Source organism: Mustela putorius, unplaced genomic scaffold (genome assembly GCF_011764305.1).
Source record: "Mustela putorius furo isolate JIRA1106 unplaced genomic scaffold, ASM1176430v1.1 tig00003901_pilon_pilon_pilon, whole genome shotgun sequence".
Classification (NCBI taxonomy): Eukaryota; Metazoa; Chordata; class Mammalia; order Carnivora; family Mustelidae; genus Mustela; species Mustela putorius.
Genome location: NW_025422049.1, coordinates 5,514,337 through 5,531,014, shown reverse-complemented (window position 1 = coordinate 5,531,014; position 16,678 = coordinate 5,514,337).

The window sequence follows — 16,678 nt, the reverse complement described above, 5'->3', positions numbered from 1 at the left end:
TTTCAACATTAAATATGAACCAAATATTTTGCAGGAGATGAGTACTAGATTTTATTTTTCTGGTAATTTCAGTGATACCCAGTAAAACTTTGATTAACCAAGATTCTATAAATACAAACTTCAAATTTCCAGAGTTTTTTGGCTACACTCTGCTCTAAGGAAAATACAGCCAATTTTAGGCTCTCTGATCAGCCCTGAGAGGGTGACAACAGTGATGACAACAGATGGCCAGGCCCAGAGCATTCACATGCCTCTCTGGACTTCTTTATCTAGCCAGAAAAGATAATATATAGATAATATTCCTGTGGATAATATTTACACCACTTGCATATATATATATTATGTTCATATTATTTTATTGATAATGTTTATTGATTACCCTATGCCAGGCCCTGTGCTAAGTGTTTATTAAGCCTGAGCTTACTTAGGAGACTGGTAATGAAGGAGCCCTATCGGAAACCAGCAAGAGTCTTTAAACCCAGAGGGGTTAGCCAGGAGAGATGGGGTGAAGCCATGAAGTGTAGCTGCTGTGGCAAAAAGGATTACAGAAATTTCCAGACAGCTGTCACAACAACTATGCCCTTAGACCTCCTGGCCGCTACTTGGACAGGTTCCAGAGAATGTTATACAGCAATCCTTTGAGCTTGACTGCTTCAAGTGCCCCCATGGAGTTCCTGGACCTTCAGTCAGCCACTTGGACTTAGCATTTAGACTTCTTGGATCTTGCACCAATCCCCAGTTTCACAATACCTAGTGCCAGTCTGGCATTTGCCCTGCCCTGAGCAAGAGAGGAAACTAAGACATCCAATAGGAGACTATTACAATAGTCCACACAAAAGAGCTTTCCAATAGGGAGGTAGCAGTGGAGTGGGATAGAAAGGAGCATGTCTGAGCTATCTTTTGAGGACAGTAAAATTGGCATGTATTTCCCTGGGTTTTATGTTCACAATGAATGCCTGATTCTTCCATCTGATTTGGCTGCTTTCTTTGTCAAACTGGTATATTTGTTTCAACACACTAACCAAAATAAATCCTGGTTTAGAGACTGGATTTCTCTCTTTTGAATACTTTTGGTGATATGTGGATACAACCTGAGATTTAACAATTCCAAGAAAAGTGAAGAAGAGAGCATAAATATAAGTGATAATTCAATCCAAAAGAGTAGACTACTGTGCGCCTTGATCCAAAGACTTCTTTCATAAAATATTAATATTCTCAAATGGAAATATTACCTATGATGCACACTGAGTGGTACTCCAATGGCAACTGGCCAAGAAGAGAAAGAATTTTTTAACACCAATACATTAAGCTCTGTAAAAAATTGTTTACTGCTAAAAGTTGCGCACAAAGAATTAGAAATAGAATCAATGAAGCATATGCCTCAGAATATCTTTTTAACTGGTCTCTTCCATGCATTAATTTAACTCCCATTGTTATATTTTCATCCCTGCTGGAATGGGTTTTGCTTTGCCTTGTTTGAGCCCCCAAAGCCAGACATTTTGGAGTAATCCAAAATAGCAGCAAATAGCCTGACCCATGAAGCCTGCCACCTATTTTGATACCCAAACTATATCTTTTAAGCCAGAGTACATTCAAAAGAAAAGTAGAAAAGCCATGTAATTATTTAGAGAGGTAATCAAAAATGGCGGCATTTGGGAGATTTGGATGCTTCAGGACTTGTTTTTTGTTTGTTTGTTTTTTCCTTTTTAATCCAGGTGTTTGCTGTTTCCACCAGTGCTCTTAGATGTTTGTCCTTTGGGGCTGGCATGATTTGGTTTACCTATAGCCCTTCAGAAATACTTGTAAATACTTGACATGTCTCCAGGTGATTTCTGGCAGATGAATGAACAGCAAACTAAATATTTTTTAAAGATATACTCTTATATACCTTGATGATTATTTATCAGAAAATTTATCAGGAAGTCATTAATTTAGAAGGTGACATTTCCAGATTCCTTTGACCGAACTCTGAACTTAACTTGTTAGTTTAGCAACTGTTTTGACACATACTTTCTAACAAATTTCCCAGTTGTTCTGATGCCCATTCTGAAAGAAGACCCACTTGGGACAGGCTGACACAATTATTTTAACCAGTTGACATGAGTAGACCTAAGGACTGTCTTTCAGGGAGATTTCATTTCCAGATTTCATTAAACTAGCCAAAAGACTCACATCTTTTTATGTTCTAATGTTCGCCTACAAACCCGTAGTTATAGTAACCGAGAGCAAATGCTCAGCCTCAAAGGATTATCAGATTTGAAACAATGGACTAGATTTGGCAGCTTCTGTGCTGCCCAAGATGCTTAGGGACTTAGAGGCAAAATAGTCTCCTACCCCTTCTCTTCCTTACTTTGAAATGACAGTTGAAATGCCCACTTTCTGGGGAATGCCAGTCTACCTTCCATGTATCACACCCCCCCAAAGTAGGCAGCAGAGAGAAGAAGTAACATGTCAGGTAAGAAGATGTACAGGGTTGATGGTTACTATAAAAAAAAAATTAAGGAAAGACTCCACATAGAAGCTGGGCCTGGAGCTAAAACATAAAGAATAGGTAGAACCTGAACTGGCAGGAAGAACACATAGTAAATTCAAGGAATGCGCAAAGGCCTGGAGGAGAGAAGGAATATGAGGTAAATATAGATCCAGGCCAGGTAAAGATCCTTACTGCTTCAAGCTACAAATGATGGTGTTAAAGATTTCTCAAAGAGAAAGCTGATTCCAAAACACCTTTACACATGGACCTGGTTTTTCCTTTCCTTCTGGTTCAGCCACTTGGATATGGATTTTGATTGAGGCAGTATGATAAATAGAATAATGGCCCTCAAGATGGGATTGGGAGGGAGACAAACCATAAGTGACTCTTAATCTCACAAAACAAACTGAGGGTTGCCGGGGGGAGGGGGTTTGGGAGAAGGGGGTGGGATTATGGACATTGAGGAGGGTATGTGATTTGGTGAGTGCTGTGAAGTGTGTAAACCTGGTGATTCACAGACCTGTACCCCTGGGGATAAAAATATATGTTTATAAAAAATTAAAAAAAAAAAAAAAGAATAATGGCCCTCGAAGATTTCCAAGTTCTAATATCCAGAACCTCTGAATATGTTACCGTACATGTTAAAAGGGACTTGAAATGAGGAAATTATCCTGAATTTTCCAGGTGGACGCAAAGTAATCACAAGCATCCTTATGAGTGAAAGAGAAGGCAAGAGAGTCAGAGAAAGAGATGTGATGGTGGAACCAAAGGTCACCCTAATGGGATTGCTGACTTTGGGCATAGAGGGTGCTTATGGGCCAAGAAATGCAGGCAACCTCTAGAAACTAGAATAGGTGAGGAAGTGGGTACACCCTTAGAGCTTCCGAAAGGAATACAGGCTGACACCGTAGTTTTAGCACAGCAAGACCCATTTTGAACTTCTGACCTCTAGAACTCTATAATAACAACTCTGTGCAGTTTTCAGCCATGAATTTAGTATTATTTGGTATGGCAGCAATAGCAAACTAATATAAGTGATCTAATAAATAATACCCAAAGGAGCATAACCAATTCGGGATATATGTGGTCCAATATCCCTCTCCCAGGGGTCCATTAGTGGGGCATGAGAAGAATAGGCATCAAATGTATCATCTTAGGACTGGGCGATCACTGTATTAGGAACCAAGACCCCATAAGTGACTGAGAGTTAAAAGCACAAATTTAAGTAGTATTAATAATAATTATAAAAACAATGAAAGCACCTACCAGATGTTTTATGGTCACTCCATGCCTGCACTTTACACTTACTTTAATCAAAAGAAGTCTATATAAAATATGTTATCATTATCCATATTTTACATAACCCTGTTTCATAGATGAAGAAACTAAGTGCAAGGGAAGGCATGGAAAGAACCAGAGAGAAGTCAGGGGCCCAGGAAAGTAAGCTGAAAATCAGGGCAGTGCTCCAGTCCCAGCAAGGGATGCAGCACTAAATAGAAAAGTTACAGAAAAAATTCAGTGGAGGATTACAAGTGTGGGAAGAAAGAAGGGTTGAAATTCAGCAGACCTGTGTGTGCCCAGGATTTATGCCAAATAGGCTGGGTCCAGGTATGCAGGGCAACATTAGTCATGCTAGGCCTTGCCCATTGGTCTGTTGAAAGTTCAGGGCGGGGGTGAATATGCTTGGCTATAGACAAGACCTGCTAATCTTCAGGCTTTCTGGTCCATCGGGCTTACAGAGGATCACTACAGCATCTGTCCATCATCTCGGAGGCAGACTCTCCCACACTGAGCTGAGGGTGCTCTCACAAGGGCTTCAGATGCCTTCAGCATCATGTCTTGTCATTTTCCCAAAACGGACTCTCTGCTCCAGGCAAACCAACTGCTTTGCCTTCTTTTAAGGATTTGTACCCAGAAAGAAGCAGAATATTCTCTAGTGAGCAGAGGATAGATTTTGGAAGGCAATCTCTAAAGGGTAATGGATAACTGTTCTTGTAGAACCCACACCACTTCTACTGAGATTTTGTTCCTCCCTCAAGTTGTTTTCTTCCTTTTATTCTCTTTTGGAACCAGTCCTGGTCCCCAGGGGGAGTATGTCACCTCATTTAAGAATTAAAACCAAAGCCAAAAAAAAAAAAAAAAAAAGGAGAAGAAAAACCCACAAACTAAACTTTTTCCAAACCTGCCTCACCCACATACAATCCTTCCCTGAGTTCAGCCTGAGGGCCAAGATCTAATTCCAAGCTGACAAGAAAGGTTATAGAGACTGACCCCTCTGAGCCCAAATGCATCTAGCCTTCCTGTCTCCCTTCGGCATCAGCATTTACCCCAGGAGAATTCTGTGTGATAACCCACACAGTTGCTTCCTCCCTTACTCTGCAAATCAGTCTTGTAGGTGCCTACTCATTATAATTTGACAATGTAAAAACTTCATGCCATGTAATAACTAAACACATGTGGAAAGAGAATCAACACCAATTCTAAGAAGCCCTTCCTGACCTTCATAAACTAGATCAAATGTCCCTCTGTGCTCATAGCACCCAGAGAGTCTTACCTGAGACAATACATGGTCACAGAGGTATAGCACAGGATTGGAAAAAACAGAATTCTTCACACAATTTTAAATAGTATCTAGCTACCGGACTACACTGCCTGTACAGAACTCTGAAATAAACTTATCAATTCTGGGGCGCCTGGGTGGCTCATTGGGTTAAGCCGCTGCCTTCGGCTCAGGTAATGATCTCAGGGTCCTGGGATCGAGTCCTGCATCGGGCTCTCTGCTCAGCAGGGAGCCTGCTTTCTTCTCTCTCTCTCTCTGCCTGCGTCTCAGTGTACTTGTAATTTCTCTCTGTCAAATAAATAAATAAAATCTTTAAAAAAAACTTATCAATTCTGTGTAAGTATCTTATGAATAGCACAATTATATTACATTGTGTTTTGTGTATGTAAAAAGGACCTATTTGTTAAATTTAAATAAAAATTTTAATTTTGTTTTGTCATTTCTTCATCTCTTTAATATACGAGGTGCCTCAAAACATGGAAGATGCTTAGGTCTTTCTCAGGCTCTGAGAGACCCTGCTAGCATTTACCTGTGTGGATTGTAATATTTTGTCTACTTGCCTGACTGCGTCGACCCTGGCTGCACTTTAGAGTCACCTGGGCAACTCTGAAAACCACTGGGGACTGAGCACCACACTCACCAACAGAAATTAAAATGCCGGGGGAAGGCCGTGGCAGCTGATAGGTGAAGTATCCCCCAGGTGATTCTGATCAACATTGAGGGCTTCAAACCACTGGTATTAACTGGGAACTCCTTTTAAGGATGGGGCTTAATCTGGCCTGTTCCTGCCTCTAGCTAGTAAACATTCAGGAAATGTTTGCCCCAAAAAAAAAAAAACTGTCCTCCTCTCCATGCTTCTCTGCCCATGGTTTTCTTATTTCCTTGGGCGATTCATCCCCCCTGTCAGGCACTTTCCCCTTCCTCCAGTCAGTGTTCTGTGAAAAATCCACATTTCCAGACTCTGCTCCAGACCACTGAATCATAACCTCTGAAGAGGACTCCAGGAAGCTGTATTTTCTGAAAGTAGTCCAGATGATTCTAACATGCAGCTTTGGAAATCAGCACTGCCATGCTATATGTTGATTTCCCTTACAAAGGATACCTCCTTCCTGTAGCAAGCCTTTCTGAATTGATCCTACTCTGCTCCAGTTCATTTTGTCTAAACCCTAGTAGTGGGTATGAAATAGGTTTTCTATATCTATTGTAAAAACTACCCGCCCACTCCCACCATCCTGCCCAGTTATGAGCCTTTGGAATTGCCACTGAGAAGTAAATCAGGCCTAACAATTCACAGATGGTAACTCTCAAGCTTGTCCCCTAGTTGTCTCAGCCCCTTCCCATCTATCCAACTTGGGACATTCATGCCTTTATGCCTGAAATTAAACTAGGCTCACCAGCCTTTTTTTCTAAATCTCTGGTTTATTTTTAAACTACTTTTTCTTTTCTTTTGTGCTAAAATTAAACACCTCTGATAAATCTTGACTACCATTCAAAACAGTGGCAATAGACTGGATGCAATTTTCTTTTAACTCTCTACCAGAAATCCTTTGGTCCTGTGGATTACTTTCACAGGTTGGTTTGTTTGCTTTAACTCCTGACACCTTTACCCTTAAGGAAAGAGGCTGCTTTCCCAGAGATCTTTCTTAGGTAGGCCCCCTAGAAGACTGCCACATCACGAAAGCTAATGAACACCCCATTTTTACACTTTTACACTTTTCCTAATTATCACAACAAACACCTATTTAGGAAAACAAGAACAGTCTCAGGCCTGTGATTTGATGGTTGCCCAAGGAGTGGGATTTAGAGCCTCTTGACTAAGTAGAGAGGAGCACCAGGCTAGGCGGCCTCCTCAAGATACTTACTTCATACACTCAGTATTGCCTGAATTCCTACTATTGTGGATTTATTCTTCCAACATAAGGCTATCAGTGTTCTTTTCTATGGAGGAGGGGTGTTTTATGATCAGTCATTTGTAACTTAGAGAATGACTTCATCAGCAATTGTGCTCTATAATCAACAGAATAAATCGAGAGCAGGTGATCATGAGATACCTAGGATTTAGGAGGAGGAAGAACAAGGGTGTGCAGAGTTGGAGAAAAGCTGAGTGTTCCAGAGACAGTTTTACCATCCTCTTCATTTGAGTAGACTAGATCCGGACCAAACCCTTAGGTTAACAGTAAAAACTAGTTCTGCCTTGAAATGCCACCCTACCAGCCAATCCTCTAATCAATAGCTCTATTGTCATATGTCCATATATTTTGGAACACATGAGCCCCACCTACTCTTGAGAATTCTTGTCTACAAGGAAGAATGTTGAGAAGGGTTATGAGTTAGATGCTGCAGTTGCTTTGCTCCTGCTAAGCACCTCATTACTCAGTCCCCCCCCTTCCACACCAACAAGACATATAGCTGCATAAGGTACACAAAACAAAAAGGAAAGTCACAAAAGGGTATGCTCTCTCTCCCCTTCATACCCTAGGGTTCAATATTTAAAACTGAAAAACAATGAATTTGTCTCTCCTTCTTGGGACAATATATAGATTTCTTGCCACAGGTCATTAGAGACATCTTTACAACTGCCTCAAAATATTGTACCAGGTTTCAAAGAGCCCTTGACCACCAGGAAACTCTCCCCCTGCTGATTAGCTTTGCAGTTCCATACAAACCCAAGCTAATCCATTCCACTGACTACACAGTCCTGTGTCTGCAACACAGCATATGGCCTCATAGGCAAGAAGGGGCTGTTTCTTGGCATCAAGCATGTTATCTGAAATTTAATATAAAACTACACAAATTTAGACCAATTCAGGAGAAAGCTTCAGGGAATTTGTGAAAAGTCTAAAGAACAGAATCTTTCAAAGCTAGAAGGAGCTTTGGAGATCATCTACCCCAGTGATTTTCAAACTTCAGTTTCTCTCTCTCTCATTCTCTGTCCTATATATACATACATACACACATATATATACTCATATACATATGTATTCTCACATATATATGTATATACTCATATATATACACATACTCACATACATATACTCACATAAGTATATGCATACATATATATGAGTAATCTGAAAGACCTATACCCTACCTGTTTAGTCTCCTTCTCTCTATCCCTTAGCAGTCCCTGAGGCATCATCACAGAACCCTATGGCTTTCCAAAATATTGCTGGAAAACCACTGATCCAGCCTAACCTCCTGTTGAGAAAACTGAGCCCAAGACCAGGAAATGTGCTTTGTCCAAGGTAACAATTCAGACCATGTAACAATTCAGTGGCAGAACTGGTTGTGGAACACACGTCCACAATATGCTTTCCAAATACCATAAAACATTTTAAATGGCATTTATTGAATTTTTTCAGGTGACAAAAAAACACATTAGTCTTCTGCTACATCATTATAAGGATTCAATAGAATTCTGTCTTATAGATATATAATAATCTACTAATTGTGTTTATGCTTTTGAAAACAGTTTGGAATAAAATGTAACATCTGCCTTAAATTATGCATGCCCTTAAATATACAGCCTGTTAGAATGCATGCTTTTAAGTTGGCTATCTTGAAGAAACCACAAAATTCACCCACTAATAAATACAAGTGTCTCCCAATGAGATCATATTGCCATAATTAGAAGAGAAACTAAGTTTTCAACACTTGTGACTTATAAGATCCAATTGCCTTTGAAGCGCATTCTCCAAGCACTCCTTCCCCATGCATGCATTCATCATCCCCTTCTGAGGAGGACCCAGCTGTCTCAAAACTGCCTCCATAATCTCTGCACTGGTCACAATCTTGTAAAATAATCCACCATTGCAAATACCATCCCTCACCACCAAAGCACAATCCAACCATGCTGGTTGGTTTTTCTCTTGATTCTTTGGTTTCAAAACCTTACTTAGGTAAATTAATGGGAACTGAAATTGAATAATGCACTGAGGCCTAATCTGTTCTACTTCACATTTATCCCCAGAATACCTACCCAGACTAGTACACAAAAATCTCACCTCGGCCCTTTCTCAAATAAGAAACACTGACTCCTTTTCTCCCTCCCCCCCCTTAATTCTACCAAATACCCCTACTTGAAAGTTATGGCTTTCCCAAGCTCTGAGTCTAAGGACTGTTTTTGAATATCTAGAATACACTTGGTTCAATCATAGTGCTATTACCCATACCTGTTACCTAGACCTAGGAGCTTATCTTTGCCCACCAAGAACTTCTAACCTAGGTTCTAGATACCTGCTTCACTGTGGCCTCAATCTTTTTAGTAACCACACTCCATAATTTCCAGTCTTCTGTCCTATGCTTATGATCTACTTAAATTCTCTGGATTCTGGACCCTGCTTTCTTTCTTTAGTTGAAATCCCTCAACTGCTGGCATCTACTTGCTCCTCTTGTTAAGATTTTAAGATTTTCCAGACCTGCCTGGTTTGGGATACTTAATAGCCCCTTTCTTGTGAAGCTGAACATCAGCATTTCAGCCCTACCCCACTCCAGACTTTTTCTGTGCTCTTAACATCCAAGTCCCAGTGTGACACCTATCTTTCCATTCTCCATCAGGCATCATACTTTAGTAAAAGCTGGAAAGCCACATCTAGACGTTCAATGGCTCTCTTTAGGAATACTCCTGACTTCCATATGCCTAATGTCCTCAGGCAGCCCCAAGTTCACTTATATCTACACACTTAGGTATCCTATCCATATCTGCTCCACCTGGACAAGATGTTGTGCCAGCTCAACACACATTTGGAGTTTCTCTTTCAGAATTACATTCAAAGCTGTACCAAATTTGTCTGGAAAACCTCATAAGTCTCTCTTCTTGGAGTATGGATGTTATTTGAGAAAGAAGCTAAAAAGAATTTGGGGAGGAGCCTGATGAATAAGTTGGAAAAGTCATTTCCTGGTCAGTACCTGATGACCAGGAGCAGACATTATGAGTTAGATCATAAAGACAAAGAAGCCAGTCATATCATTTAATTGTCCTTCCAAAATAAATACATATTTTTTCTTGATATAAAGTAATGTATCCTGATTTTAGCTGCATGTAAAATAATATGCACTTAATATATAAATGCTGGCACCTGGGAGACGTAATTGGTTAAGCGACTGCCTTCAGCTCAGGTCATGGTCCTGGAGTCCCAAGATCAGGTCCTGCGTTGGGCTCCCTGCTCGGCAGGGAGACTACTTCTTCCTCTGACCCTCCTGCGTTGGGCTCCCTGCTCGGCAGGGAGACTGCTTCTCCCTCTGACCCTCCCCTTTCTCATGCTCTCTCACTCTCTCTCTCTCAAATAAATAAATTTTTAAAAGTCTTTAAAATATGTATATAAATGAACTGTTGGTGGGAGTGCAAGTTGGTGCAGCCACTTTGGAAAACAGTGTGGAGATTCCTTAAGAAATTAAAAATAGAGCTACCCTGTGACCCTGCAATTACACACTGGGTATTTACCCCAAAGATACAGATGTAGTGAAAAGAAGGGTCATATGTACCCCAATGTTCATAGCACCAATGGCCACAGTCTCCAAACTGTGGAAAGAGCCAAGATGCCCTTCAACAGATGAATGGATAAAGAAGATATGGTCTATACATACAATGGAGTATTATGCCTCCATCAGAAAGGATGAATACCCAACTTTTGTAGCAGCATGGACAGGACTGGAAGAGATTATGCTGAGTGAAATAAGTCAAGCATAGACTCAATTATCATACGGTTACACTTACTTGTGGAGCATAAGGAATAACACAGAGGACACTGGGAGATGGAGAGAAGTGAGTTGGGGAAATCAGAGGGGGAGACAAACCATGGGAGACTGTGGACTCTGAGAAATAAACTGAGGGTTTTGGAGGGGAGGGCAGTGAGGGGTTGGGTGAGCTCAGTGGTAGGTATTAAGGAGGGCACATATTGCATAGAGCACTGGGTGTGGTGCATAAACAATGAATCACAGAAAAAAAAATTAAATCAAACTAAAAAAACATTATGGGCAACAGAATGAAGGTATTGAGAAGTCATCTATGAAGATAATCTTTTCTCACATGAATGAGATGAAAATATTCCTCTAGACTACTCTTCTTTGTGGATTATTTTGGATGAACAGATTTGCTTACATGCTGTTTATTTATTTCATACCAAGACATTACTGTTTTTGTGTTTTAAAATAATAAAAACTGATTATATCTGACCAAAAATATAAATGCATAAAGTAGGAAGTTAAGGTTTCCCTTGATAATCCCACTACCTCAGAAACAACCTTTTTAAAATTAATTAATTTATTTATTTATTTTTAATAAACATATAATGTATTTTTATCCCCAGGGGTACAGGTCTGTGAATCGCCAGGTTTACACGTTTCACAGCACTCATCATAGCACATACCCTCCCCAATGCCCGTATCCCCACCACCTTCTCCCATCCCCCCACCCCCAGCAACCCTCAGTCTGTTTTTTGAGATTCAGTCTTTTATGGTTTCTCTCCCTCTCAATCCCATCTTCTTTCATTTTTTCTATTCCTACCGCCCAACCCCCCAACATTGCATCTCCACTTCCTCATATCAGGGAGATCATATGATAGTTGTCTTTCTCCAACTGACTTATTTCACTAAGCATAATACCCTCTAGTTCCATCCACGTCGTTGCAAATGGAAAGATTTCATTTCTTTTGATGGCTGCATAGTATTCCACTGTGTATATAAACCACATCTTTTTTATCCATTTATCTATTGGTTGACATCTAGGTTATTTCCATAGTTTGGCTATTGTGGACACCACTGCTATAAACATTCAGGTGCACGTGCCCCTTTGGAGCACCACGTTTGTATCTTTAGGATATATACCCAGTAGGGCAATCGCTGGGTCATAGGGTAGCTCTATTTTCAGTTTTTTGAGGAACCTCCACACTGTTTTCCAGAGTGGTTGCACCAGCTTGCATTCCCACCAACAGTGGAGGAGGGTTCCCCTCTCTCCACATCCTCGCCAGCATCTGTCATTTCCTGACTTGTTAATTTTAGCCATTCTGACTGGTGTGAAGTGGTTTTGATTTGTATTTCCCTGATGCCAAGAGATGTGGAGCATTTCTTCATGTGTCTGTTGGCCATCTGGATGTCTTCTTTGCAGAAATGTCTGTTCATGTCCTCTGCCCATTTCTTGATTGGATTATTTGGTCTTTGGGTGTTGAGTTTGCTAAGCTCTTTATAGATTTTGGATACTAGCCCTTTATCTGATATGTCGTTTGCAAATATCTTCTCCCATTCTGTCAGTTGTCTTTTGGTTTTGTTAACTGTTTCCTTTGCTGTGCAAAAGCTTTTGATCTTGATAAAATCCCAATAGTTCATTTTTCCCTTGCTTCTGTTGTCTTTGGCGATGTTCCTAGGAAGAAGCTGCTGCGGTTGAGGTCAAAGACGTTGCTGCCTGTGTTCTCCTGAAGGATTTTGATGGATTCCTTTCTCACATTGAGGTTCTTCATCCATTTTGAGTCTATTTTCGTGTGTGGTGTAAGGAAATAGTCCAATTTCATTTTTTTGCATGTGGCTGTCCAATTTTCCCAGCACCATTTATTGAAGAGGCTGTCTTTTTTCCATTGGACATTCCTTCCTGCTTTGTCGAAGATTAGTTGACCATAGAGTTCAGGGTCTATTTCTGGGCTCTCTATTCTGTTCCTTTGATCTATGTGTCTGTTTTTGTGCCAGTACCATACTGTCTTGATGATGACAGCTTTGTAATAGAGTTTGAAGTCTGGAATTGTGATGCCACCAACTTTGGCTTTCTTTTTCAATATTCCTTTGGCTATTTGAGGTCTTTTCTGGTTCCATATAAATTTTAGGATTATTTGTTCTATTTCTTTGAAAAAAAGGATTGGGATTTTGATAGGGATTGCATTAAATGTGTAGATTGCTTTAGGTGGAATAGACATTATCACAATAATTGTTCTTCCAATCCATGAGCATGGAACATTTTCCCATTTCTTTGTGTCTTCCTCAATTTCTTTAATGAATACTTTATAGTTTTCTGAGTATAGATTCTTTGCCACTTTGGTTAGGTTTATTCCTGGTATCTTATGGCTTTAGGTGCAATTGGAAATGGGACTGACTCCTTAATTTCTCTTTCTTCTATCTTGTTGTTAGTGTAAAGAAATGCAACTGATTTCTGTGCATTGACTTTATATCCTGGCACTTTACTGAATTCCTGTACAAGTTCTAGCAGTTTTGGAGTGGAGCCTTTTGGGTTTTCCATATATAGTATCATATCATCTGCAAAGAGTGATAGTTTGACTTCTTCTTTGCTGATTTGGATGCCTTTAATTTCTTTTTGTTGTCTGATTGCTGAGGCTAGGACTTCTAGTACTATGTTGAACAGCAGTGGTGATAACAGACATCCTTGCTGTGTTCCTGACCTTAGCGGAAAAGCTTTCAGTTTTTCTCTATTGAGAATGATATTTGCAGTGGGTTTTTCATAGATGGCTTTGATAATATCGAGGTATGTGCCCTCTATCCCTATACTTTAAAGAGGTTTTTAAAAATTTATTTATTTATTTTCAGCATAACAATATTCATTGTTTTTGCACCACACCCAGTGCTCCATGCAATCCATGCCCTCTCTAATACCCACCACCTGGTTCCTCCAACATCACACCCCCCACCGCTTCAAACCCCTCAGATTGTTTTTCTGAGTCCATAGTCTCTCATGGTTCATCTCCCCTTCCACAGAATGGGAGAAGATATTTGCAAATGACAGTAGAGACAAAAGGTTGATATCCAGGATCTATAAAGAGCTCCTCAAACTCAACACACACAAAACAGACAATCATATAAAAAAATGGGCAGAATATATGAACAGACACTTCTCCAATGAAACGACACTTTGAAGAGTTTTAATCAGGAAGGGATGCTGCACTTTGTCAAATGCTTTTTCAGCATCTATTGAGAGTATCATATGGTTCTTATTCTTTCTTTTATTAATGTATTGTATCACATTGATTGATTTGCAGATGTTGAACCAACCTTGCAGCCCTGGAATAAATCCCACTTGGTCTTGGTGAATAATCCTTTTAATGTACTGTTGGATCCTATTGGCCAGTATTTTGGTGAGAATTTTTGCATCTGTGTTCATCAAGGATATTGGTCTGTAATTCTCTTTTTTGATGAGATCCTTGTCTGGTTTGGGGATCAAGGTGATGCTGGCTTCATAAAATGAGTTTGGAAGTTTTCCTTCCATTTCTATTTTTTGGAACAGTTTCAGGAGAATAGGAATTAATTTTTCTTTAAATGTTTGGTAGAATTCCCCTGGGAAGCCGTCTGGCCCTGGACTTTTTTTTGATTGGAGATTTTTTTTTTAAGATTTTATTTATTTATTTGTCAGAGAGAGAGAGAGAGAGAACAGGCAGAGTAACAGGCAGAGTCAGAGGGAGAGGCAGGCTCCCTGTGGGGCAAGGAGCCTGATGTGAGACTCGATCCCAGGACGCTGGGATCATGACCTGAGCCGAAGGCAGCTGCTTAACCAACTGAGCCACCCAGGCATCCCTGTTTGGAGATTTTTGATGACTGTTTCAATCTCCTTACTGGTTATGGGTCTGTTCAGGTTTTCTATTTCTTCTTGGTTCAGTTGTGGTAGTTTCTATGTCTCTAAAAATGTATCCATTTCTTCCAGATTGTCGAATTTGTTGGCATAGAGCTGCTCATAGTATGTTCTTATAATTGTTTATATTTCTTTGGTGTTGGTTGTGATCTCTCCTCTTTCATTCATGATTTTATTTATTTGGGTCCTTTCTCGTTTCTTTTTGATAAGTCTGGCCAGGGGTTTGTCAATCTTATTAATTCTTTCAAAGAACCAGCTCCTAGTTTCATTGATTTGTTCTATTGTTTTTTTAGTTTCTATTTCATTGTTTCTGCTCTGATCTTTATGATTTCTCTTCTCCTGCTGGGTTTAGGCTTTCTTTGTTGTTATTTCTCCAGCTCCTTTAGGTGTAGGATTAGGTTGTGTATTTGAGACCTTTCTTGTTTCTTGAGAGAGGCTTGTACCACTATATATTTTCCTCTCAGGACTGCCTTTGCTGTGTCCCACAGATTTTGAACTGTTGTGTTTTTGTTATCATTTGTTTCCATGAATTTTTTCAATTCTTCTTTAGTTTCCTGGTTGACCCATTCATTCTTTAGAAGGATGCGCTTTAGTCTCCATGTATTTGGGTTCTTTCCAAATTTCCTCTTGTGATTGAGTTCTAGCTTCAGAGCATTGTGGTCTGAAAATATGCAGGGAATGATGCAATCTTTTGATACCATTTGAGACCTGATTTTTGACCCAGGATGTGGTCTATTCTGGAGAATGTTCTGTGTGCACTAGAGAAGAATGTATATTCTGTTGCTTTGGGATGGAATGTTCTGAATCTATCTGTGATGTCCATCTGGTCCAGTGTGTCATTTAAGGCCTTTATTTCCTTGTGGATCTTTTTCTTGGATGATCTGTCCATTTCAGTGAGGGGAGTGTTAAAGTCCCCTTCTATTTTTGTATTATTGTCGATGTATTTCTTTGATTTTGTTATTAACTGGTTTATATAGTTGGCTGCTCCCATGTTAGGGGCATAGATATTTAAAATTGTTAGGTCTTCTAGTTGGACAGACCCTTTGAGTATGATATAGTATCTTTCCTCATCTCTTATTATAGTCTTTGGCTTAAAATCTAATTGATCTGATATAAGGATTGCCACCCCAGCTTTCTTCTGATGTCCATTAGCATGGTACATTGTTTTCTACCCCCGCACTTTAAATCTGGAGGTGTCTCTGGGTCTAAAATGAGTTTCTTGTAGGAAACATATAGATGGGTTTTGTTTTTTTTAATCCATTCTGAGACCCTGTGTCTTTTGATTGGGGCATGTAGCCCATTTACATTCAGGGTAACTATTGAGAGATATGAATTTAGTCCCACTGTATTGCCTGTAAGGTGACCGTTACTGTATATTGTCTCTGTTCTTTTCTGGTCTATTACTTTTAGGCTCTCTCTTTGCTTAGAGGACCACTTTCAATATTTCCTGTAGAGCTGGTTTGGTGTTTGCAAATTCTTTCAGCTTTTGTTTGTCCTAGAAGCTTTTTATCTCTCCTTCTCTTTTCAATGATAACCTAGCTGGATATAGTATTCTTGGCTGCATGTTTTTCTCGTTTAGTGCTCTGAATATATCATGCCAGTTCTATCTGGCCTGCCAGGTCTCTGTCAATAGGTCCACTGCCAATCTAATGTTTTTATCCTTGTATGTTACAGACTTCTTGTCCCGGGCTGCTTTCAGGATTTTCTCTTTGTTGCTAAGACTTGTAAATTTTACTATCAGGTGATGAGGAGTGGACCTATTTTTATTGATTTTGAGGGGCATTCTTACCATCTCCTGGATTTTGATTTTTTTCCCTTTGCCATATTAGGGAAATTCTCTACAATAATTCTCTCCAATATATACCTTCTGTTCCCCTCTCTCTTTCTTCTTCTTCTGGAATCCCAATTATTCTAATGTTGTGTCACCTTATGTTGTCACTTATCTCTCGAATTCTCTCCTCATGGTCCAGTATTTGTTCGTCTCTGTTTTGCTCAGCTTCTTTATTCTCTGTCATTTGGTCTTCTATGTCACTAATACTTTCTTCTGCCTCATTTATCCTAGCAGTAAGAGCTTCCATTTTTT